At 47.5% G+C, this 24,451-nt stretch overlaps 2 long non-coding RNA genes across 2 annotated transcripts in view; one reads left to right on the top strand and one right to left on the bottom strand.

Moving 5' to 3' along the window:
- Positions 1-1,047: 1,047 nt before the first annotated feature.
- On the bottom strand, positions 1,048-5,123 carry LOC134486975 (uncharacterized). The gene is made up of 2 exons (XR_015621080.1): positions 5,005-5,123; positions 1,048-1,268 (listed from the first exon to the last, which is right to left on the bottom strand). It is a non-coding gene; the product is annotated as an uncharacterized LOC134486975 (long non-coding RNA).
- An 8,275-nt stretch (positions 5,124-13,398) lies between these two features.
- Positions 13,399-24,451, top strand: part of LOC148005993 (uncharacterized) — a 1,435,680-nt gene continuing 1,424,627 nt past the window's right edge. The window contains exon 1 of the long non-coding RNA XR_015621077.1: positions 13,399-13,467. This is a non-coding gene — a long non-coding RNA (uncharacterized LOC148005993). The remainder of the gene's footprint in view (positions 13,468-24,451) is intronic.

Genomic DNA, 24,451 nt, shown 5'->3' with positions numbered 1-24,451 from the left:
AGTTTGTCTTAAGTGCAAATGTTCCCAGGCTTGCCCTCTATGCTAGCCAGCAGCACAAGGGAGTTAGGTTATGTTCACTGTCTTTCTAACGCTAGACCCCAACCTGCTCTTGGAGAAATACCAATCCCTGGCAAGGCTCTCCCACCCCCAAACTTCCATTGCGCCCATCAGCACAAGCTACTGGGTACCACTGATAACTATCCCCTAGGGTGATCCCACTCATATCTACCACCTAGGGTGACACCACTGATATCTACCACCTAGGGTGATGCCACTCATATCAAGCTTTGTCTGGACTTCCAGACTACTTTCTTTTCATTTCTTTCTTCAGTGCTAGGAATTAAATTCAGGCTGTCATTCATACTAGTCAAGCACTGGACCACTGAACTCTGATCCCCTGTTTACTTTTTCTGCATTTTTCAGACAGGGTCTAAGTTACCTACTTCTCTAGCCCTGAATTCTCTCTCTAACCTAAATGGGCGTTGAGCTTGTGATTCTCCTGCCTCAGCAGCATCTTGAGTAGTGGGTTATAGTCCTGTACCACCATGCTGGCTTCTTCTTATTTAACTCCTCCTCTAGCCAAAGGAACGGGTATTGTTCATGAAGGCGCTTTGCACGAGGGAGCTTCAAGCCTTCGGTGACAGTGGTCTCTCTACTGGGAGTCCTTTCCCCATCCAGGAAGCCCATCTCGCTGTTCCACCCTGGGCAACACTCACCACTCCACAAGGCAGGAGCTTGTTCTGCAGCCTCGCCTCTGGGGATAAGACCCCAGGAAGGACTTTAGGAGGACATCCTGAAATGTCTCCTCCAGGAACTCCAGCTGAGTGTATATTCCAACCAATTTTTCAAAATTCAACCACACTTTAAAACATATATCTGCTTGGTGTCAGGCTCTTTGAAAGCACAGGACAAGGGCATGAACAATAAAAACAGCTCCTGCCTTCACAAAGCTTAAGTGTAGTGAGGAAGACACAAGCCACTGTCACATTGAAGATCTGAAGATGAGGTACCGAGCACAGCCTGGAAAGATGGTACCTAAGTCCAATCTTTTTTTTAAAGATGTATTTATTTATTAATATATAAGTACACTGTAGCTGTCTTCAGACATACCAGAAGAGGGCATCAGATCCCATTACAGATGGTTGCGAGCCACCATGTGGTTGCTGGGATTTGAACTCAGGACCTCTAGAAGAGCAGTCAATGCCCTTAACCGCTGAGCCATCTCTCCAGCTCCCTAAGTCCAATCTTGAGAGTTGGATAGGAATTTCCTAGAGTAACAAAGAAAGAATAGAGGGGTGAAAAGGCTGGGACATTCTAAGCGAAGAAAATAACATGAGCCAAGTGTAGCAGAGAAACCTGTAATCCCAGCACTTGGGAGGTTAAGGCAGGAACCATCACAAGTTCAAGGCCAGCCTGAGCCACACAGCAAGTTCAAGGGCAGTCTACACAACTTAGTGAGACCTTAAAATGCAATTATAGGGGTTGGGGAGTTGGCTCAGTGGTTAGGAGCACTGACTGCACTTCCAGAGGGCCCAGGTTCAATTCCCAGCACTCACATGGCAGCTCACAACTGTCTGTAATTCCCAAGATCTGATATCCTCACACAGACATACATGCAAGCAAAAAATTAAAGTAGAAAAAAACAAGGGGAACCTTAAAAATGAAATTGTAAAAGGACTGGGGATGCCAGTCAGTTGATCGAGATAGCAGCCAGAAAGCACTTGATCAGCACATTCAAGGCCCAGGGTTCAATGTCCAGGACTGCAAAACATAACAATATAAAAGCCAGCCTTTTATATTGATGGACACTGGTAATTGAAGAAGCTAAAGCAGGAGGCTTGCCATGAGTCAAGGCTAGCCTAAGCACATATGTGGTGAGTTTTGGCCAGCTTGGGCTTACAGAGAGTAAGGCCAGAAAATCAACAAACAAATAAAACAATGTAAGCAAAGGCATTAGGCAAAAGTATGGCCAATGTGGGGTTAACAAGAACCTGAAGTAGAGAATGTGGCCAAACAAGTTGCGATGGAAGATTCTAACTCCATAGGCAAGAGTTAGAGATAGCAGAACCTTCTAAAGCCTTCTTTATAAATTTTTAAATTTGACGTTAGGGTTTTGCGATATGAGCCAAGGTGGCCTTCAACTCCTGACTCTTGGGTGCAAGCAATCCTCCCCGTAGCTGGGACCTAAGACATTCTTAAGGTTTTGGATTTGATTTCGTGGAGAACCAAATTAGAGAATAATGAGGCCAGTCCTGTGTTAGACTTGAGCGGGCACTTGTTCCTATCACCTTGTGTAAATGCAAATCGAGATCAATGAGTCTGCATTTCCAACAAGTTCCTTGGAGAAGCTGATACTGGTGCCCCTCGGTCCACATTTGGAGGAGCAGGCAGTGGATCTCAACGTTCCTAATGCTACAACCCTTTTATATCCTGTTATGATGACCCCAACCATAAAATTATTTTTGTTGCTACTTTATAACTGTAATTTTGCTACTGTTATGAACCCTAACATAAATTCTGCTATGTGAAAGGGTCATTTGACACCCACAAAGGGTCACAACCCACAGGCTGAGAACTGCTTACTAGAGGCCTGAAGGGAGGCAAAGAGAGGGATACGAGGGGGCCTCCCTCTGTCCTACTCCTTGGTAAGAAGTACAGGCATGGGGCTGGAGAAATAGCTCAGCAGTTAAGAGCACTGGCTGCTCTTCCAGAGGATCTGAGTTCGATTCCCAGCACACACATGGCATCTTACAATGGTCTGTAATTCCAGTTCCACGGGCTCTGACATCCTCTCACAGACATAAATTCAGGTAAAATACCAATGTACATAAAATAAAAACAAACAATTAAAAAAAAAAGAAGTACAGGGAGAGAGTGACAGCATGTGTGTGTACACAGGGCAGGCCTCACTTACACAGCCTGCTCACATGTGCTTTAGAAAGTGCCGTGTCTCCAGTCCAGCTTGTCCTGCCTGTGTCTACTCCTATCAGCAGGGCCAGCACCTTTTCCTGCCTGCGTAGTCTGGTTGGAGGCTGCTGTGGTGCTGTAATTTTATTTAGTATCTCTATCTTATGAGCTGTTTATTAAATACTTTCCATCTCCAGAAAAGAACCAGGTAAGGGCTTGGAGGAATTAAAAAAATACATATTCCTGCCTAAGAGTGTTTGGTGTCACTTCACAAGGGGTAGCTTCTCCTGCACTGCCCTCTGCCAGACCTGTCATAAACACACTAAATGAGGCCTGTCTCAGCTAGGCTCCCTGGGGCTCAACGGCCTCCGCAGCCCTAGCCAGAGATGAGCCTGTTTATCCCCAGATGTTTTCTCTGACCTCTAAATCAATCCCCCTGACTCAACACCTCAGTCTTCCCCTACCCTCCTCCCAGTTCCAAGCTAGATCAATTTGTAACCCTGGAGGCAGTGAGCTGTGACAGAGTTATGGACACAGGTTCTGAATCTGACTGCCTGGGTTCATAGTCCAGCTCCATGGCTTCCTAGTGGGTCAGCTTGGGGAGATGGCCTCACTTCTCTGACCTGCAGTTTTCTCATCTGAAACTTGGTGAGAGTCTTGAGCCTGTTTGGAAGATCAAATACGACCATGCACACAGCAATTTTGTTTTATTTGAATTTGATTTAATTTAATTTTTTTTTGGGGGGGGTCTGGCCTTTTTTTTTTCCTTTTTTTTTTCTTTTTTCTTTTTTCTTTTTTTCGGAGCTGGGGACCGAACCCAGGGCCTTGTGCTTGCTAGGCAAGTGCTCTACCACTGAGCTAAATCCCCAACCCCTGGGGGGATCTGGCCTTAAACCCATGACTTACCTGCTCCTTGGCCTCTCAAACATTGGGATCACATGTACTACCATACCCCACCTTCAGACAGTATTAAACACTCCTTGGGAAATCTGAACACTGAACTATTATAATCTGTCGTTTGTTTGCCTGTTTGTGAGAGAGTCTTACTGTGTATCCTCAGATGGCCTGAAAATTATGTAGACCAGATTGACCCCTGATTTACAGAGATCTGCCTCCTGAATTCTGGGACTAAAGGTAGGCACCACTACTTTTGGCCTTACACTGGAAATACATATAATTAGGAAAATCTTCGAGTACCAAAGCCCTTGGAAATCCTGTTTAAGCCACATGTACTGTTCCCTTGTGTGACCACCACAGATCCTGCTGGATTCCCTGGGGTTTGGGAGGCAGGAGGAGGCTGGAGATGCTCAACCGAGGAACCGGCTGGAGGAGACATTAGTCAGGGAGCACTCCGGGAGCACGTTTCAACCCTACAGGGCTGAGACTCAATGTGGGAGGGGAATACCTTAAAACTACCCCACGAGTCCCCTCTGCCCAGGGTCACCCAGGCTGCCCCTCCTTTCACTGCAGTAAGAGGCAGCCTCAATCACTCATCCTAATGTCTCTATTAAGCAGGGTTATGACCAGGAAGAGACAAGAAACAAGGTCTTTTAGTGTAAAAACATAGCTCCTAGGGCTCAGTCCCAAGGGACTTCTCCTTAGTTTGCTATTTACACTAGGGCTCCTGCTTGCAGGAGGAGGCCGGGGAACCAGATTGGGCAGGATGGTTCTGCCCTGAGTTCCCTTTCTTCTCTTTTCCTGAAAACCGGATAAGGCTCATTAGCTTTCATTTCCAGTGAGAAGTCAGAGGCTCTGCATCCACTAACAGCTGTGGGGGGCCTTGAGGCTGTTTCCGTGTTAGGCTGGTATCCAGGCTGGGCATCACTGAGCTCATCACACCAGCAATGGATAAGCAGCTATAACCATGTCCTCTCGTGCCTGAGCTCCATAGGGCCTGGTCGAGAGTCTCCTCAGAACTGAAGCGGTAAGACTGGTTCCTTTGATAAACCCCACCTTCCAGGCTTAGTGTAGTGCACGAGTAATCAGACCCGGACCTAGAGTCTGAGTTGGCAGTTGTTGGTTCAGAAGCCCATGCTAACTGATACTTAGCTGTTACATGTTAAGGTCTGTGAATGACAGCACGGCAAGCCCACTTACTATTAGAGAGAAGGACTGAGGCTCCCGCAGAACCAGACTCAAATGCAACAACTCAGAACACATCAGGAAGGCATCAAAGGGAGTCAGGTCAGGTACCCAGGCTTGTCCTTCAGAGGCACAGAAAGGGTGCCAAGGCAACTGTCCTTATATGTCTGTGATGTCACTATTAGAACTTTAGCTAATGGTTTGGGAGAATCAGGACATGGGAGACAGGGATACAGATACTGAAGGTCAGTCAACAGTTTGCTCCTGCTAATCCCCAGGCCATGTTTATTCCCACTGTGCTTCTGTCTTCTTAGGGTCCTGGTTTCTCCCTCTCTTTAAAGAGTCATCCTCATGGCCAGCCAAAGTGGCCCATGCCAGTAGTTCTTAGCACTTGGAGAAAAATAACTAAGGCCGAAGGGTCATGAGAACCAGGCTGACAGGAGCACAGAGCAAAACACTGTCTCACAACCACATCTTAATAACTGGGGTGGGCTGGTGTGGAGGAATGCCTAAACGGTGGAGCCAGAGAAAATGGGCTTCACATTCCGACGATCCCTCTTCTAGGCAACGTGACCTTATTGCTGTTTCCCAGAACTCAGTTTCCCTGAGGTTTGAAGGATGGAAACTACACGTGTCAGCTAAATGTTAGGACTGCAAACACACTGGAGACAGGAGAGTTCTGGGGAAGGAAGCTTCTAGGCCAAGAATATATAAGGTGTTCTCTACTGCTGTCTTTGCAGGCTGTGAATGGAGGAGCCTTGATCAAGAAGGGCTTCAAGAGCAGAGGAACATGGGACAGGCTGAGGGAGGTGGAAGGAGTCCAGAGCCGCTGAGGGCAGCACAAAGACAGAGTGAGTTAGCACTGGTCCCAGGGGCTGCATGAGCAAGGCAGGCTTTTACATAGATATCCAGGGAACAAAAAAATACCAGTAAGGAACTTGCCCCATTAATAAATAAGAAGGCAGAAAATTAACGATGGTCTGAAAATGGCTGAGCTACTGAACTTGTTCCTTTAAATCTATCTTTAACAAGAAAAATAAAAAGAAGAGATTTGGCCAATTAGGAGGTAATGAAGACATTGTAAAAATAGTACCTGACAAGAACACATGGGCTGGGGGAGCGGGGTAGCCGAGTGAATCTCCCATGACACCTTCTCAAGACAGGAGTAGGGTACCAAAGGAAGGAGCCTCCCAGATGGGGTGAGTGCCAGGATCATTTTGGCCCTGGGAATGAATAGGGACGAGGTAAAGGTCGGGAAACTCCAGATGGCACCTGGTTCTCAATTGGTGTTTTAGATGTTTGTGTGTGTGTGTGTGAGTGTGTGTGTGGTGTGTGTGTGTGGTGTGTGTGTGGTGTGTGTGTGTGTGTGGTGTGTGTGTGTGTGTGGTGTGTGTGTGTGTGGTGTGTGTGTGAGTGTGTGTGTGGTGTGTGTGTGTGAGTGTGTGTGTGGTGTGTGTGTGTGGTGTGTGTGTGTGGTGTGTGTGTGTGTGGTGTGTGTGTGTGTGTGGTGTGTGTGTGTGTGGTGTGTGGTGTGTGTGTGTGTGGTGTGTGGTGTGTGTGTGTGTGTGTGTGGTGTGTGTGTGAGTGTGTGTGAGCTTGCTTCTCCCCTTCTACCACACCTTTAATCCCAGCACTCAGGAGGCAGAGGAAGGTAGATTCCTGAGTTCGAGGCCAGCCTGGTCTACAGAATGAATTCCAAAACAACCAGGGCTACACGGAGAAACTCTTGTCTCGAAAAAACAAACAGCTCAGGTCATCGAGGTTGGCAGCTTCACCTACTGAGCCATCTTTCGGCCCTTGGCAGAGCATTCTATGAACCAGGTAATGTTCTGGCACCGGCATGAAGGTGAAGAAGGGGAGTGTAAAAGCACTAGAATGTGAGCAAGGGTGGCTGGCGGACAGGGGCCACAGCAAGAAACCTGCTTGGAAGTACAAAGGATTAGACCTCTGGTGTATTTGATGTTCTCCCTGCTAGGAACTTGTGCTTGGGGTGAAGGTAAGAAAAGAACAGGAGAGGAGATAGACCGAGAACCTCAGGCTTAGGAAGGGGAAGATGGGAAAGAAAGAAACTACAAAGGAAAGACAATGAATTGGTGATGTTCAGATGGAACTTAGAAACAGAACAGGAGTGGAAGATGGGAGGGAGCGAACCATGAAAACTGCACTGCTTACCATCCTGGCTTAACACTACCGAGGCCCAGAAGATCCAAAAAGGGAACAAAAGAGACCTCCCCAAGGAGAACAGAAGGGAGTGAGAATTCATGTGCAGTTGAAGCCTGGCCCTGTACCCACTTGACCTGCTGGCTGGCTAGAAGGGACTCTATCCTCCATTAGCCTTTCTCATTCTTTTCTAGGCCAGAGTCAATCATCATCTGTAGCCCTTAGCACTATCTTTGGGCTAGCCCACTGTGAAGGAAAGCCAAAGCCCCTAGCCCACCAAGGTCAAAGGGGACTGGCCCAGAAAGCTTATCAGCTCTAGGCACTGTCTCTAAATTTGGTTCCAGGATTCAATTCCAAGTGGTTAAGCCATGCTAACACTGACGGTCTCTATGCGGGGGACAGGGCGATGCAGGAGAGGGGAAGGGCAGCCAGTGATGAATAGGGGCAGCCAGAGTCTTCTCGTTAGAGGGGATGTAGAGAGGAGAGCTGCTACAGGGACTGGCCCAGGGTCTGATTTATCATCTTCAGAGCTATCTGAGGGAGAGGGGTTAAGTAGCAAGTTAATGAAATCTGCAGATCCTGCTAAGTGGGAAGAGCAGGGGGACGAGGGAATACCAGACAGGAGGCAGGCGGGACGTGGAAGGAGAGAGCATCAGGACAGGAGATCCAGGAAAGGAAATCCAGTTTGGGCAAGCAAAGTCTGAGTTCCTATCTCATGGAGGACATCCCTGGTCAAACCTCCCAGCCCCTACTCTAGTCTCCATGAGCTTCTTCAACTACTAGGCAGCCCCTGAATCCAAAGACATGGAGAAAATGAGACGCCCTCCCCAACCCCCGGGCCTTCTCTCCAGGAGTGTGACCAAACAAGTGACTATAGCTCCCTGGGATAAGTGCCGTTGAACGACACAAAGGAGGGAGCAATTAATCCTGAGAGGGTAGGGCAAGGGAGGTCAGCATGACATTAAAGCTAGGCTTGAAAAATAAGGATATTTTGCAAGCAGAAAAGGGGAAGTGGGGACTCTGGATAAAAGGAGCAGCACATGTCAAGACCAGTGAAGGATCAAAGGAAGAAGAGGGAGAGGAAGCAAAACTGTGGATCGGGGAGACACGGATGGACGGACAGACGGACGGACGGATGGATGGATGGATGGATGGATGGATGGATGGATGGACGGATGAATATCTGTTCCAGGGAGACAGTGCGTAAGTAGAAATCAGAGGCTAGCCAGAGCAACAGTACAGGTCCACAGAGTCCTGGAGACACAGGGTAGGAAAAGGAGGCCACAAATGCTGGCCAAGGGCTGCCTCTACTTGCCAACCATATCCTCTACCTCCAACCTTAGTTCTGGACTCAATGAAGGAGTTGCCATGAAAATAAAAGAAAATCATTCCTGTGCCACACTGTATTTGACACTCGGTCTGGCACGCAGTAGGTACTTCCAAGATGCAAATTGCTGATCTTTCCAGGAGGAGCTTGAAATCATAGGCCACTGAGGGAGAAATGACTCAGTGGGTCATGGTGCTTGCCTCAAAAGCATGGTGACCTGACTAGAGCTCACAGTGGGAAGAGAGAATTGACTCCTGAAAGTTGTTATCTGACTTCCACAAGTGCACTGTGGCACAGGCACACTGGCACGGCCGCACACATGCACGCACACAGGCACACGCACATACTAATAGTAGTAATAACTAATATAATACTATTATTAATGATAATAAATAATAATATAATTTATTGATTTTAATAATGGTAAATAATTTAATAAATAATAAAATGTAATTTAATCTTTAAAAAATTCTAGGCAATTTCCAACTATTCATGGCTGGAGTGGTCATAGACCCTAGAGGAGAACCTGAAACTGTTATTGTTCTAAACCAATATACACGTACATACCAAGCAATACGAGACAGGTTCAGTTACACGTATGCACACACATATAGTCTATGTGTAGCAATTGTAATTATCATGTGTATGAGAGAATGGTCATGGGAGGAGTTGAGCGGGAAGAAGAAGGGTGGAAATGAAGTGAATGTGTATGAATTCTCTAACCTTTTTTCTTTCATTAAAAAGAACCCTAAGGCCAGGGACCTGGTGATTGTAGTTCCGCATGTAGCCAGGGGAGATGAGGGGTGAGGTATCAGGTACGGTTCATAAGTATAAACCCAGGCTCCTGTGGCAGGAAGTGCTCATGGTGCTGCTGAGATATTGGACCAGAGACCTCTGAGAAGGGAAAGCTGACATGCATCCTGACATCACAGGACCTCCACATCTCCGCCCAGACCTCACAAGGGGCAGCTCTTGAAAGCCAGGAAGAAAAGCAGTTTGGATCTTAGAACTGAAGAGTCACAGCCTTCCTCTGGGTCTGAGGGCTGGTCTGGGCAGACATGCACACTCTTCTCTACAAAGCACCCCGTTGTCTTAAAATCTGAGTGGCAACCTCCCTCTTTCAGGGAAATCCTCCCTAAGGTAATATGTAAGGGCGAGGTGGGAAGACAAGCTCCTTCGTAGTCTGTGTCAACTGGATATTGATGAGTGCTCCTCGAGCGAGAAATTGACCGAAGAAAACCCTGACACTCAGCCTAGCACAGCCAAAAAATGTCTCCTCTACTCTCCGTCCTAGACAGAGCCGTCTCCTCACTCCAGTCTGTGGGAACCTGGCATGAAGAAAAGGAATAACGGAATGGCTAGTTAAGCCAGGCAGTGCCAGGATTCAGTCCTGTGTTTCCACACTTACCAACTCCTTACCAACACCACGCTGCTCAGGATGTTTCCCCTTCTCCCTCTGTACTTTCCTCTTCTGTAAAATGGGTACAATAGTAATCCCTACTCACCATCCCAGGGGATTAAATTCAACAGCACAGGTAAAAGCACACAGTAACTGCTATGCAGATTGAAAAGCGTTTAATAAGATTAGAACAGAAAGCATCTCTCAGCTCTGCTGTATTTCTCCAACCCCGTGCTTTCCCTGCTCCAAATGATTTTTTTTTTTTAGATTTATTTACTTTACCTGTGTGAGTGGTGTGCTAACATCATATGTGTGCCTGGTGCCTGAGGAGGTCAGAAGAGGGTGTAAGATCCCCTGGAACTGGAGGTTTGGGGGGTTGGGAGCTGCCACATGGCTGCTGGGAATCAAACACAGAACCCAAGGATTGAACTCAGGTCATCAGGCTTCAAGGCAACATCTTTACTCAGTGAGCCACACCACTAGCCTTTAAGGCAGATTCTTTAAGGGTTTCTTTAATTAAAAAACCGAGTTCTTGGGCGGTGTTAGAACACAGTTAGAGTGGGCAGGCCCAGCAGCACCCATCTTGAAATGGGAGAGAAGTAGAAGACACTGAGCACGCAGGATGAGAAGGCAAAGCAAGCTGCAGGGAAGGTGTTTTGTGCCGCGGTGTCACCAGTGCCTCTCCTCCACTCACACCCATTCCTCATGATCGGGAAAGGAGGCAAGGGCCTTACTTTGGCTCTTGGGTGAGCTAACCCAACGTGCCACACATTGAAAGTGGATAGCTGTTTCAGTGAAAGGCAGCAGTGAGGTGGAAATTCTCCCTGCACTTAACAGTGTTGGTCATCTGCTCTATGTGCTTAGAATGTACCTAGACCCAGGAGCAGTGGTTGGCAACTGAGCTAACTATCCAGGGACCTAAGGGAACAAGATTAGAAGATCACAGACAAGGAGTTCAGAGTAGCAATAGGTGAATGGATCAATGAACATGAGCACAATGCATGAAGGGCTCCGTAAACCACATTAACGCCCATCAGACAGCAGTCAGTATGGGAGGGGATCTAGGCCACCAGGCAGACAAAATGAGTCGTGCAGTTACCTTTGCCATTGTTGGTACAGTGGATATATAGGTGAAGCAACCATAATAGTAGGGATGGATGGATGGACGGACAGACGGACGGATGGATGGATGGAAGTTATTCAGGGGCATATCTGCACAGATTCCATTTATCCAGGTTGATTCCACTTCTGCAAAAGGTTGGGGGTCTCAGTAACACAGACCAGGGTGACATCATGCTCTTGGAAAGCAAGTTGACTGGGACTCTATTCTGGAAGGAATAGAAACTTACATGGATAGGGACATATTCTGTTACGAAGTTGTCTTTTCCTCCTAAGGGAATTAGCTAGCACCACCGATTGAAGGCTTACACCAATGTGGAATTTTATGTAGTGCTCATCATGTCCTGCCAATGGAGCTGATCAGCAAAGGCGATGCAAGAGTGAACCTGTGACACGGGCCTCATTGATTAGGTCACACAGTCTAGCAACAAGAGCTGCCAGCCTAGTAGAACAACAGATGACCTATGGCGGGCACAACAGAGTCACTAATAAGGAGGAGATAGTACAGAAGAATGAGGTAGCATGTTCTTGACTGAGTCAGTTTTGTCCCCTAGGTTATATGTGGCATTGTCCATGGAGTGACAAACAGGATGGTGTCAAAGAGGCCTTGGTAAGAGGACTTGTGAGAAAAATCATAATGAGAGAGTCAAACAACTGTGTCTCTGGAAATACTACAGGAAATGGGCATGGCAAGAACACAGATAGGAGGCACGAGCCAGTGTGCTTCACCCTCCAGCCAGAGAAGCAAGAAGGGTATGAAGGTTTGTATATGCTTGGTCCAGGAAGTGGTACTATTAGGAGGTGTGGCCTTGTTGGTGTTTATGTGTTACTGTGGGCCTGCACTTGAGACCCTCATCCTAACTGCCCGGAAGTCAGTCTTCCCCTAGCAGCCTTCGGATGAAGATGCAGAACTCTCAGTTCTTCCTGCACTGTATGTACCTGGATGCTGCCATGTTCCCACCTTGATGATAATAGACTGAACCTCTGAACCTGTAAGCCAGCACCAATTAAATTTGTCCTTTCTAAGACTTGCCTTGGGAGTTGGGGATTTAGCTCAGTGGTAGAGCGCTTGCCTAGCAAGCACAAGGCCCTGGATTTGGTCCTCAGCTTTGGGGGGGGGGAAGCTTGCTTTGGTCATGGTGTCTGTTCACAACAGTAAAAGCCTAACTAAGACAAAGGGAAATAAATACCCAGCTGAGAATTAAAATTAGAGAGGGAAGACAGGAGTGAAGAATCAGATTTCAGAGGACACTGCAGAGAGGAGGGGAGGGCATTTTAAAGATGTTAGCTTTTGCTTTGAGTAAAATAATATTGTAATTTGTCTCTGAAATGTCCCTCAAATCATAACACTAGCATTGCTACATGTTTGAACAGTTGGTCCTCATCTGGTAGCACTGTTTTGGAAAGTTGCAGAATCTTTAGGAGGGGGTAACCACAGGCTTCTCCACCTGTGCCCCAGTTTCTGGAATAACAACTCTGAGACTTATTATTTATTCTATTCTATGAATGCCATGTAGCTGGTTACCTCTCCTCAGTTTCACGTGTCTGTCTTCTCAGTGTTAAGGGTGAATCTCTTCCTGCACCTGACTATCCCAGAGCTGTTCTCTCCCTACCGGAACTCCCATTTCCTATTTCCTGCTTCAGCTAACAGGCATCAGCTTTTATTGACAGGTGATACTTTCATACAGCACACAGGAGATTCTGTCTACAGAAGGCCTATCTGGAATAAGTGAGTGGGGAATGGACATTGACAGGTCTTTGTACTTCTTGGTCTGCTGAGATTTAACAAGTGCCTCAAGTTCTTTCCACCATGTACAGAGTCAGCCATCATACTTTCCTAGTCTCCTCAAACTATATGCCCAAATTGATCTTGCATTCCTTAATGTTAAAGTGATGAAGAAATAAGTTTAAATTAATAAATGATTTTTTTCGCCTCTTAAATCTCTGGTGCTTCCTCTTGCCCTAGAATACCATTATTGTTGGAGATCTATCTTTGTTCCCACTTGTTAACGCTATGTGGATATGTTGTGATGGTTTTGACATCACATAGGATGTCATTGTGAAGAGATAGATAAAAATAAGGAAGTCAAGACATTTGGTCAGACTTCACACAGACCACCACAAACCTCTGGAATTGGTCATTGTCCAAAATACACTCCTCCTCCTCCTCCCTCTTCCTCCTCCTTTCTCTTCTTCCTCTTCCTCCTCTTCCTCCTCCTCTTCTTCTTTCTTCTCTCTTCTCCCTCCTCCTTCCCCTCCCCCTCTCCCTTCCCCTCCTCTCCTTTCCTCTCCCTTTCCTTTTCCACCTCCACATCCCCTACATCCTCTTCCTCCTCCTCCACCCCTTCCATATCCTCCTCCTCCCCTCCTTCTTTTTCTTCCACAAGACAAGGCTTCTCTGTGTAGTCCTGGCTATCCTAGAACTCACTCTGGAGACCAGACTGGCCTCAAACTCAGAGATCTACCTGCCTCTGTTTACCAGGTGCTGGGACTAAAGACATGTCCCTCCATGGATGGCCAGCTGCAGTCCAGTTCTTTAAAGTAGCTGCCTTTCCTGTGTTTTCATCATTATAATCACTTAGTATTTTGTTCTTGCTTCCTAAAGATTTATTTATTTGTATGTAATGTATGTAAATGTCTGCATGCATGTGCACCATGTTGCATGTCTGGTACCTATGGAGGCCAAAGGAAGTCATGGGATGCCTTGGAACTGAAGTTATTGATGATTAGGAGCTGCCAGGTTGGTGCTGGGAACTGAACCCAGGTCCTTTGCAAAAGCAAGTGCTCTCACTCACAAAGCCATCTCTCCAGTCCTGCTGTCATTACCATAGAATATGTCATCTAACACTTTCATGGATCCTTGGGTGAGCCAAAAGATTGGCTGTCTTTGGGTCAAGTCAGGTACCCACACCTGATCCAGTTAGATGTAGCCAGGGTGGTAAAGCCAGCTGGTGCTAAACACAGTCTTCGGTGCATAGGAAGGCACTCAGGCCCCTTTTCTCAGCAGGGAGCAGTGGTTGTTGCAATTACCCAGGGGCTAATAGATTCCTCTTTAGTACAGTTTAGTACAGTGACTGGCAAATGGGAAATATCAATAAATCAATCAATCTCATCTAAAACACAGAGCCTGGCACGGTGCTTATTTTGGGATAGAAAGCCATTGTATTCAGCAGAGCGTGGCACAGAAGGAAGCAGTCTACAGCAGTGACTGTGCATGCTGATTCGTGCATTTGGCTGCATGAGTTCAAGTTCCAGCTCTGCTACCTAGCAACCATATGACCCCAAGCAAACTACGTACCTATGAGACTTAGTTCCAGCATATGGAAAGTGAAGCCACAGATACACCCAATGTCTAGAGGATAATAGGTTAAACGGGACGGTAGACATAAAGTGTTTACCTATAGCCCTCAGCATGGTGCTAGCAATAGATGGCGATGCTGTTATTATCGCTCTGTGGGAGTCAAGCTGATGAGTATAAAGTGATCCGTGTCAAACATTGCTCTGAAGATAGAAGTTGTGTGTTACCTTAGCTGAGTGAAGCATGGTCCCCCTGTGCAATAAACTTCTGACTCACATCAGCTTCTTAAGTGCACACTAATTCTGAAACTGGCAGGGTCGTGATCAGCCAGCTCGATCTACTGCCAAAATATTGGCTGTCTTTGGGTCAGGTCAGATGTCCAACCCTGATCCAGTTAGCTGTGGCCAGGATGATCCTACCAGAATGCAAGTAGCCTAGAGTTTATGGGTCCTCCAGACAACTGTTGCTGGTTTTGGTAAAGAAAACCACTGTGAGGAGGTTATGTTGAAAACCTTTCTGGACTGGTGATAAACATAGTCATTATTGGACAAACTGAATGCTATTCCTCCTGTCTCCTGAAATGAAGTGAGGTACAGACAGAGTGAGAATAAGACAGACAGACAGACAGACGGACACACACACACACACACACACACACACACACACACACAAACAGAGTCGGGGAGGGAAAGAAGGAGGGATGGAGAACATCAATCCTAGTCAAGGACACTGTAAGATAGATTTATACCTCAGTGTGTATCACAGCCAATCAATATGCCCTGCACAGAGAAGCCATCTGGTCACCACCTCTAAGCACACACCAGTCAGTGAAGAGGGTGAAGATGGAGATAGATGTCCACGCATCTGTGTGGATGTAGACAGGTAAAGTTGAGGGACTCATTCAGGGCAGGGGCAGGGCTCAACCTGGCCTCCTTGAGCTTCTCTCTGAGCCAGCGGACAGCCTGTGATGGTGGGCAGATGCTCCTCTTTTGAAACTACTTAAAAGGAAGCAGTCCTGGAGAAGATGATGGAGAAGTTTGGAGAGGGAGGCTCCCTTGGCTTTGGACTGTGTTGAGGAGACAGGGGGATGATGGGCAGGGAGAAGGAATAGAGGGGACAGAGGGAAGGTACTGTCTTGCTTGCAGCAGGACCCTCAGCAGACAAGGTAGAGAGCAAGGCCGGTGCCACGGTATTTGGAGCTGTGCTGCAGGAGCCTGAAGAGCTTTTCCTTGGGGCTTTCTGGAGTATGACAGCCAAGCCTCTGAATTTGCCCCCGTCCTTCGTTCCACCCCCAGGGTACCCTCTTCCACCCTCCAGCCTGGTTGGTGATCTCAGAAGATCACATGGCCGTACCACCCCCCTTGCTTTGCCTAGCATGTATATTTTGAGACACTCTTGTCAAAGGAAATGTTTGGATCCTTGAGACTAGTTTTCTCTTTGCTCCTCATGGGGCTGTGAATTTCCCTGGAGGAAATGGTAGTGTATCAGGCACCACCAGAGGGCACCAGGACCTGTAGGCTCCAGGGGCCAAGGAAGAGGAAACCTTCGAGCCTCCCGGCTAGGTGGAGGACTGGGGCTGAGTCTCCTGCAGCGGCTCCCTCAAGCCAAGCCTTGGTGCCACAGAGAGGGAGAACATATTGCTGGCTTATCTAATGAGAAATGAGAGGACTGGGCCAAAGAGCCCTATTTCTGTCCAGCCCTACAATACCTGCCATAAAATTAAATGATCACAATGAGTACATTAATTACCTGACACGAATGCTTTAACATAACAAAATTATTAGCCATTCTAGATTTAGTGTTTGTACAGCGCTTTATATTTGTAAGGGCATTGCAATAACTTACCCGGCTAAAGGCACATTTCAGGGCCCTGAATGACATCCAGAAGGGTTGCTTCTGGCCAGCCAGCTGTCTGGCCCCAGACACAGCTGGCTCCCCCAACCCCCACCTTTTCTTGCATGTGCTAACTGCTTTTCTTCTGCTCCAGCTGCTGCCCGCCATCCCCTCATGGAGACCTTTACCTGCTCATGAATCCCTTTTGTCTCAGAGAGCCATGGGCCCAGGTTATCTACCCGATCCCGCACCAGAATGCAAGGACCCAAGGATGCAGCCCTGGGTGGGGGTTGGGGGCTGATCTTAGGGCCTGTGAAGTCCCTCTCCACTTCTGTCATCTGTGGCTCTAGTTATGAATATAGAATGATCAGTGCCACAGGAGAAACCCTAAGTCTGGGACCCAGTGCTGCTCTAGAACAGACTGTGTTCTATAGAAAGTTTACCACTCCCACAGCAGAGAGACTGGGGCCCTTGACGAGCATGGCGTTGGTGAGTCTCACAAGCATGAAGATTCCATTCTAGACTGGACAGGGTAGCATAGGAGACCCCACTAGTAAAACATGTTGCAGTTGGCTTGGATGTGAAATCTGCTTCCCGGGGAAGAGAGATCAAAAGCTCAAGTTGATGGATGTCTGTGTACCCAGCTTTCATCTTCCTTCCAGAGAGAGGAGTAAACATTCAGCTAGGGAGCACCGCAGGGGTTCCCTTGAGGAGCGTGAAGAAACATCACTGAAAGCAGACAGGACCACCAATGAAGGTATCCATGGGGACCCCAAGGGCCTTGCGGAGGATCACAATGAAGGGCATTTGAAGGAGCAGTCTGGCGTTTCCGTGTACGAAGGTCTTTAGGGGAGAGGCAATTTGGGTGAAAAGCAGTGGGGAGAAGACAGCATTTGTATAGCCTGTAGGATACATCAGTAAGGGTCCCTAACACGCTCAGGGACAGGCTGTGTGACAACTGTGGAAGCATCTGCTGTCTAGGCTAAGTTGATCACCCTGCTGGATGCAGAGGTGAAGAAGAGTCGAGCTCTGGAGGAAGACTGCCTGGGTTCAGATACTAAGTCACAATCAACCAGGTGACCTCTTTACACGGGCGACTCGGGCTGACTTCAAAAGATAAACTTCTCATGACTCAGCTTCTCATTTATATATAAGATATGATAATGATAGTAGCTTGCTCTATTCAATGACTTGTGGGGGCTGAGGGCAGGAGTTACTTTTTTGTTGCCCACCTTGGGCATTTGAGAGTAAATTTGCAAGATATGCAAAGAGAGGAAGGTAGAGAGATGAAATGAAGCTTCACTTAGGTTAGGGGTGGTGCGTGAGCATAGTGTTGAGATTTCTAGTCAAGTTCGCACAGTTCTACCTCGGAAGGGGTCATGGAAGGGAATGGTTGACTTCCAGATATCAGTGACCCCGAGTCTTAGCTAGATGTGGTAGTACACACCAGGGAGGAGGAGGATACAGGAGAATCAGGAGTTCAAGGCCTGGGCCAGCATGAGCTACTGGACACCCTGTCTCAAGACACACAACAGAACGACCTTCGGCCCTGTGGTGTGCAGGGACACAGAGAGGGGTGCTGCCTAACATGTCCTTTGACAGAGCAGATGCCATATCAATGAGTAGCAGGGGGCATGGCTACTTCTTTTGCTTTTCCAAGCAGAATCTGAGGCACCTGTGGAAGGGGCCAGTCACCTGCAGAAGAGGTTGGGAAGAAGTTATCAGTATGGTGGGAGGGTGATACTGTACCCCTGTGCTGCCTGTCCCTGGACTACTCACTGCCTGACCCTACCTGCCCTTGGGGGTTGGAGGTGAGGTGAGGGTTGGAGGTGAGGTGGGGTGGGGTTGGAGGTGAGACGGGGTTGGAGGTGAGGTGAGGTGGGGTGGGAGGTGAGGCGGGGTTGGAGGTGAGGTGAGGTGGGGTTGGAGGTGAGGTGAGGTGGGGTTGGAGGTGAGGCGGGGTTGGAGGTGAGGCGGGGTTGGAGGTGAGGTGAGGTTGGAATTGAGGTGGGGTTGGAGGTGAGGTGGGGTTGGAGGTGAGGTTGGAGGTGAGGTTGGAGGTGAGGCGGGGTTGGAGGTGAGATGGGGTTGGAGGTGAGGTGGGGTTGGAGGTGAGATGGGGTTGGAGGTGAGATGGGGTTGGAGGTGAGGTGGGGTTGGAGGTGAGATGGGGTTGGAGGTGAGGTGGGGTTGGAGGTGAGGCGGGGTTGGAGGTGAGGCGGGGTTGGAGGTGAGGTGAGGTTGGAATTGAGGTGGGGTTGGAGGTGAGGTGAGGTTGGAATTGAGGTGAGGTTGGAATTGAGGTGGGGTTGGAGGTGAGGTGGGGTTGGAGGTGAGGTGAGGTGGGGTTGGAGGTGAGGCGGGGTTGGAGGTGAGGTTGGAGGTGAGGTTGGAGGTGAGGTGAGGTTGGAATTGAGGTGGGGTTGGAGGTGAGGTGGGGTTGGAATTGAGGTGGGGTTGGAGGTGAGGTGGGGTTGGAGGTGAGGTGAGGTGGGGTTGGAGGTGAGGCGGGGTTGGAGGTGAGGCGGGGTTGGAGGTGAGGTTGGAGGTGAGGTGGGGTTGGAGGTGAGATGGGGTTGGAATTGAGGTGGGGTTGGAGGTGAGGCAGCATGGAATCAATGACAGACTCCAGGAGCAGGTGAGAAATGCTGCTGCAAGCTCATCTGAGCACTGCTGCAAGCTCCTTTACTGTCCTCCACCCATGCCCATATTGGTCCTAGGAAAGCATCTCTTCTAAAGAGCAGTTCCCAATTCACTGACATTGTTTGCATCAGCAATCCTTGGTCTCCCAGGCAGTCTTCAATTAGGTCCTCCCACAGGACATGCCTTTGCAGCTGGGCTGTGTGGCCCCCTGCATTCATGTAAAGGTGATGGCTGCTGCTCCTCCTAAACCCCTTGACCCACATGGGGAGCATTAGCAGCACTCCTTGGAGCAAAGGCACTACCCCTAAGTTAAATCATCGACCCCTAGGATGGCGGGACCTACCTCCTCCTACCCTCCTGTCTGTCACCTCCTAGATGCTCCATGTAGTAGCTACACCAGTAAAGGAGACAGACAAGTACTTGGCCCTAACCCTGAGGAGTAATGGTGTGGCCATATATCAGATATGTGGGAAAATGTGGCTCCTAACATGGTGGGTATAGGTAAGTCCTAGGTCCACAGCTCCCACTTCAGTGACATGTGGTCTCTTCTGAAAGTCTCCTTCATGCACAAGTCCATTTGAGATTCTATCTCTTCTTACAGTTGCCAACAGAAAAATATGAATAAGCAGGATTGAGTTCTGGGGCCTTAAAACTGAGAAAGACCATACTGTGATCCCACACTCAGATTAGCTTAATCTACCCTGCTGATGGGCACAGGTCTTAGTCTGTTTTCTACTGCGGTGCTAAACACCCTGGGCAAAAACATCTTGAGGAGAAAAGGGCTTATTTGCCTTATGCCCTGATCACAGTCCATCAGAAGGAAGCCAAGGCAGGACCTCATGCAGGGCAGGAAGCAGGAGCTGATGCAGGGGCCATGGAAGGATGCTGCTTACTGGCTTGCTCCCCACGGCTTGCTCAGACTGCCTTTATATATCACCAGGACCACCTGCCCGGGGTGGTCTGAGCCTTCCCAGGTTCATTAATCAAGACATTCCCTGCAGGCTTGTCTGTATTCCTGATGGAGATATTTTTGTAATTAAGATCCCTCTTCCCAGATAACTCTAAATTGTGTCCATTTGGAAACAGACAATGCAACAACACTAAAAAAAAAAAAAAAAAAATCAAAACAACCCCAACCAACCAGAGCTCCCACGGACTAAACCACCATTCAAAGAGTACACATGGACAGACCCATGGCTCCAGCTGCATATATAGCAGAGGATGGCCTTGTTGGACATCAAATAGGAAGAGAAGCCCTTGGTCCTGCCAAGATTGGACCCTCCAGTGTAGGGGAATGTCAGGGCAAGGAGGCGGGAAGGGGTGGGTGGATGGGTTGGGGAGCAACTTCACAGAAGCAGGGGGAGGGGGGATGGGATAGGATAGGGGGTTTATGGATGGAAAACCAGGAAAGGGGATAAAAAAAAATCAAAACAACCAGGAACAAATGTCCAGGCAGGGATGAGCAAACTTCTCCCTCAGAACAGCATCCTTAGGAAGACTCTGAATTAAGAAGGATGGCACCCGTTTGAAGATTTCTAACCATCTATCTGAAGCAATCCTGTAGGCGATATGTTTTCCAAAGATAATTCCTTAGGCAAGAAAAGGAAATCCTAGCTAGAACTACACTTTATATATCTATTCCTAATGTAAAAAGGAAGTGGCTGGAGTTTTGTCGATTAATACACACAGCAGGACAAGCACCCTCACACAGCAAGTCATTCAGTTGCCTGTCACGGTAGAGATAATGCACTCTGAAGGGACACAGGGATGCGGAGAAATGCAGGCCTTCCCGATCAAGTTTCCTTATCTGTTAAAACAAATAGACAATAGGCAGACTGATAGGAGAACACACATGTATGCATAGGTGCACACACAAAGGATTAGATGACTGGGGTGTCAATACCCTCTTTACAGCAGACAGCGAAGGGCAAGGCTGCAGGCAGGTTCAGGGGACAGCAGGCGAGAGACGGAGCCCAGAAAACAGATACCAGTCTGAGGTAAAGCTCCTTTGGGCTTTGACTATGAGCTTTTTCCCCTGAGATGTTAATGATGGTGTCCCGTGGTTCGTGAAGTTTCAGTAAGACATCTGAAAGCCACGATGCTCCTGTTGGTGGATTCGGTCTTTAGGAAGGTAAATGGGACTTCCGGGAAAGCCTCTTCCTAATGGCCCCTAGTGCTCTCCACTTCAGGTGTGAGGGGGCATACTCTGGAGTATTTTTCTTTCTGCTCCCAAAGACCTCAGCACTATAAGGGTTACACTGTACACTGAGGACAGAGAGAATGGGTTATAGATCTAGAATGTAGAGTTGTCCTCATCTGTGATGGCTGTGGCCACTTCCTGCCTAGTCTCCCGGCCTCACTGTCTTTGCCTTTTCCTGGGCTCCAGCTCTCCCTGGTATGGGACTGACCAGCCGCTCCTCCTCATCCCCTGCACCCCTCATTTACATCCCTAAAAGCTTTCAGAAACACTTGTACCATCAGTTTTTCTTGTGCTACTCATTGTCATGTATTACTCACCTGTCTCTTCAGTCCGACCTGTTTCCCCAGATGAAACTACTATAGTGATTGTGCATAACTCACCGATCCAAAGTCCTGGAGAGAACTGAACTTAATCAACAGGTGATGAAAGGGACTCCAAGCTTCCTGGGCCCCTGGGAATCACTCTCTGACTTGAGCATTGACATATCTCAGGAAAGGGTGATCTATGGAGCAACTTGGTAGATAGCTCGAGGCAAAGAGATAGCCCTCAGCTGGCCGCATCCTGCTCATGGGAAAAAGACACTAGAAGTGAGGATCATGAAGATTTCAATCATGAGTCTTAGGGTCATTCATTTCCTCTGGCCAAAGAGCTGTCCTGGTCCACATAGGTTACCCATATCTAGCTTGGATACTAGCATTCCTCTCAGTTTAGATATGGATGAAATAGTCTTCCTCTTTTTATTACTAATTCTGGAAATTCTATGAGGGTGCTGGTTTGCTAATCTTTTTATTTTAATTTTTAAAGATTTATTTATTTCATGTGTATGAGTGTTTTGCCTGCATACATACATGTGTACCACCTCTATGCCTGGTGTCCATGGAGGCCAGAGCTCCTGGGACTGGAATTGCAGATGGCTGCGAGCTGTCAGGTAGGTCCTGGGAATCAAACTTGGATCCTCTGCAAGAGCAACAAGTGCTCTTAGCTGCCAAGCCAGCTCTCCAGCCCCTGCCCACTTGGCTAATGTTATTTTATAAGTATCTATAGACTGAGACCTTTGATAATGTCTTAAATATTCAAAAATATTTGTCTTCACTGTGACTTGTATCTTCATTTTATATCAGCTGGCATTCTGGTGTGTACTTTGTGTTTGTTCATTGTGAGGCTGATCATCTAATTATGTTTGATTTTTATTTATGTGCATGTGTGTATCTTAGTGTGGAAGACAGGATTGCCTGGTGCTGAAGTTACGGGTGGTTGTGAGTCACTCAACATAGGTGCTCTTAACTGTTGAGCCATCTCTCCAGCTCTCCCATCATCTAAATTTTATAATCTTGGTTTATAGAACTCTGATAACTAAAAAGGTAATAAAAAGATAGAATTGTAAGGGAAGAGAAAATCTTGCAGTAGAGGAGCTGGAGAGCTGGCTCAGTGGTTGAGAGCACTGACTGCTCTCCTAGAGGACCTGGGTTCAAATCCCAGCACCCACATGGCAGCTTCTATCTGTCTCTGTAACTCCACAGTCTGACACCCTCACACAGACATCTATGCAGGCAAAACACCAATGCACAAAAAGTTAAAAATTAATGAATAAATAAATCTTGTGGTGGAAATGCTCCTTTTTTTCTTTTATTTTCTTTCTTTCCTTCTTTCTCTTTTTCAAGACAGGATTTCTTTGTGTATCCTTGACTGTTCTAGAACTCACTCTGTAGACCAGGCTGGCCTCAAACTCATAGAGATCCCCCTGTCTCTGCCTCAGAGTGCTGGGATTACAGGCGTGCCCCACTACCGCTTGGTGAAATGCTCTTTTAAAAAAGTGAGACCTGGGCTGGAGAGATGCCTCAGCGGTTAAGAGCACCCGACTGCTCTTCCAGAGGTCCTGAGTTCAATTCCCAGCAACCACATGGTGGCTCACAACCATCTGTAAGGAGATCCGATGCCCTCTTCTGGTGTGTCTGAAGACAGCTACAGTGTACTTATATATAATAAATGAATAAATAAAAAAAAAAAAGAAGTGAGACCTAAAGTCTAAAAGTTTAGCAAAAAGCAATTTTAAAGTATAGAATTAGCAAAAATGGTTTTAAAATTAAAGTATAGAATTAAAAACACAATAAACAGATTGCAAGGCATGATAGAGCAGAGTGACACATTTTCAATATCTGTAGTGATTAAAGGGTCAACAGGTACAAATACTACAAGATGAGTGACTGAGGAAATAATAACCTGGCCATCACGATCAAAGCATGGGAGTTAGTCACAAGCTGTTGCCTAATATTAACATTTCCAGCAAACATTTGAAAATTTTCTCATGTTTACTCTTCACTAAAGAAATGAAGCTAAAGGGCTGGGGATTTAGCTCAGTGGTAGAGCGCTTACCTAGGAAGTGCAAGGCCCTGGGTTCGGTCCCCAGCTCCGAAAAAAAAGAACCAAAAAAAAAAAAAAAAAAGAAAGAAAGAAATGAAGCTAAAAATAACCGCAATATATACCTTCCTTCCGTACGGTTGAGCCCAGTTTAACAATGTAAATCTGGGCTGGTGTTACACAGCGTCATAGGAGCTGAATATGGCAGCATTTGCCTGTAATCTGAGCAGTTAGGGAGCTAAAGCCGGAGAATCGGGAATTCAAAACCAGCCTCAGACACATGGACTTCAAGGCCAACCTGGGACCTGGGCTACCTAACAAGACCTCACCTTGACGAACGAACACTGCCCACACACATTGCCGCAGAAACGAAGCGCCAGCAGTCAAGTGACTTCTAGATGTCAACAAATGATTTCTCCCAATCTGGAGGCTGAGGTCAGGGTGTGGATCTACAGAGGCCATCGAGGCAGGCAGCCCACCTATGCCTCGGACACTGGAGTCTTATTCTGCCCTTGCTTAGTGGAGAGCTAAGGTCTCTTTTATAAGTGGCCTAATTACCTCCCAAAGGGAATCGTACCTCCTAATGCTAACCAGCCGAGAGTTTGATTTCAATGTGTGAGGGGCAGAGGAGGAGGAACCAGTTACACAAGCATCCAGTCTGTCACAGAAAGTTATACACTACCAGTTAGCTGCAATACCTTAATGCAGTTCATAGGGGGTATCTACCAGCTCAGCTTCCTTTGGAAAACACTGGCAAGCGTTTATCCAAATGTCTCCCTTGCTACCAAACTTGAAGGACAATCGGGCCAAGAATAAGACTTATGGGGCTGGAGAGATGGCTCAGCGGTTAAGAGCACTGACTGCTCTTCCAGAGGTCCTGAGTTCAATTCCCAGCAACCACATGGTGGTTCCCAGCCATCTGTAATGGGTTCCGATGCCCTCTTCTAGTGTCTCTGAAGACTATGAGAGTGTGTGTGTGTGCGTGTGTGTGTGTGTGTGTGTGTGTGTGTGTGCGCGCGCACGCATGCGTGTCACACATACACACATATAATAAATATATCTGAAACAATTTTAAAAAAGAATAAGACTCATGAGTTTCATGTTCCTCCCCTCGGAACCTTGAGT

Source organism: Rattus norvegicus, chromosome 5, assembly GCF_021556685.1.
Source record: "Rattus norvegicus strain SHRSP/BbbUtx chromosome 5, alternate assembly SHRSP_T2T, whole genome shotgun sequence".
NCBI classification, from domain to species: domain Eukaryota; kingdom Metazoa; phylum Chordata; class Mammalia; order Rodentia; family Muridae; genus Rattus; species Rattus norvegicus.
Note: the sequence above shows the minus strand (reverse complement) of the source record. Positions and strands in the feature narration are given on the sequence as shown.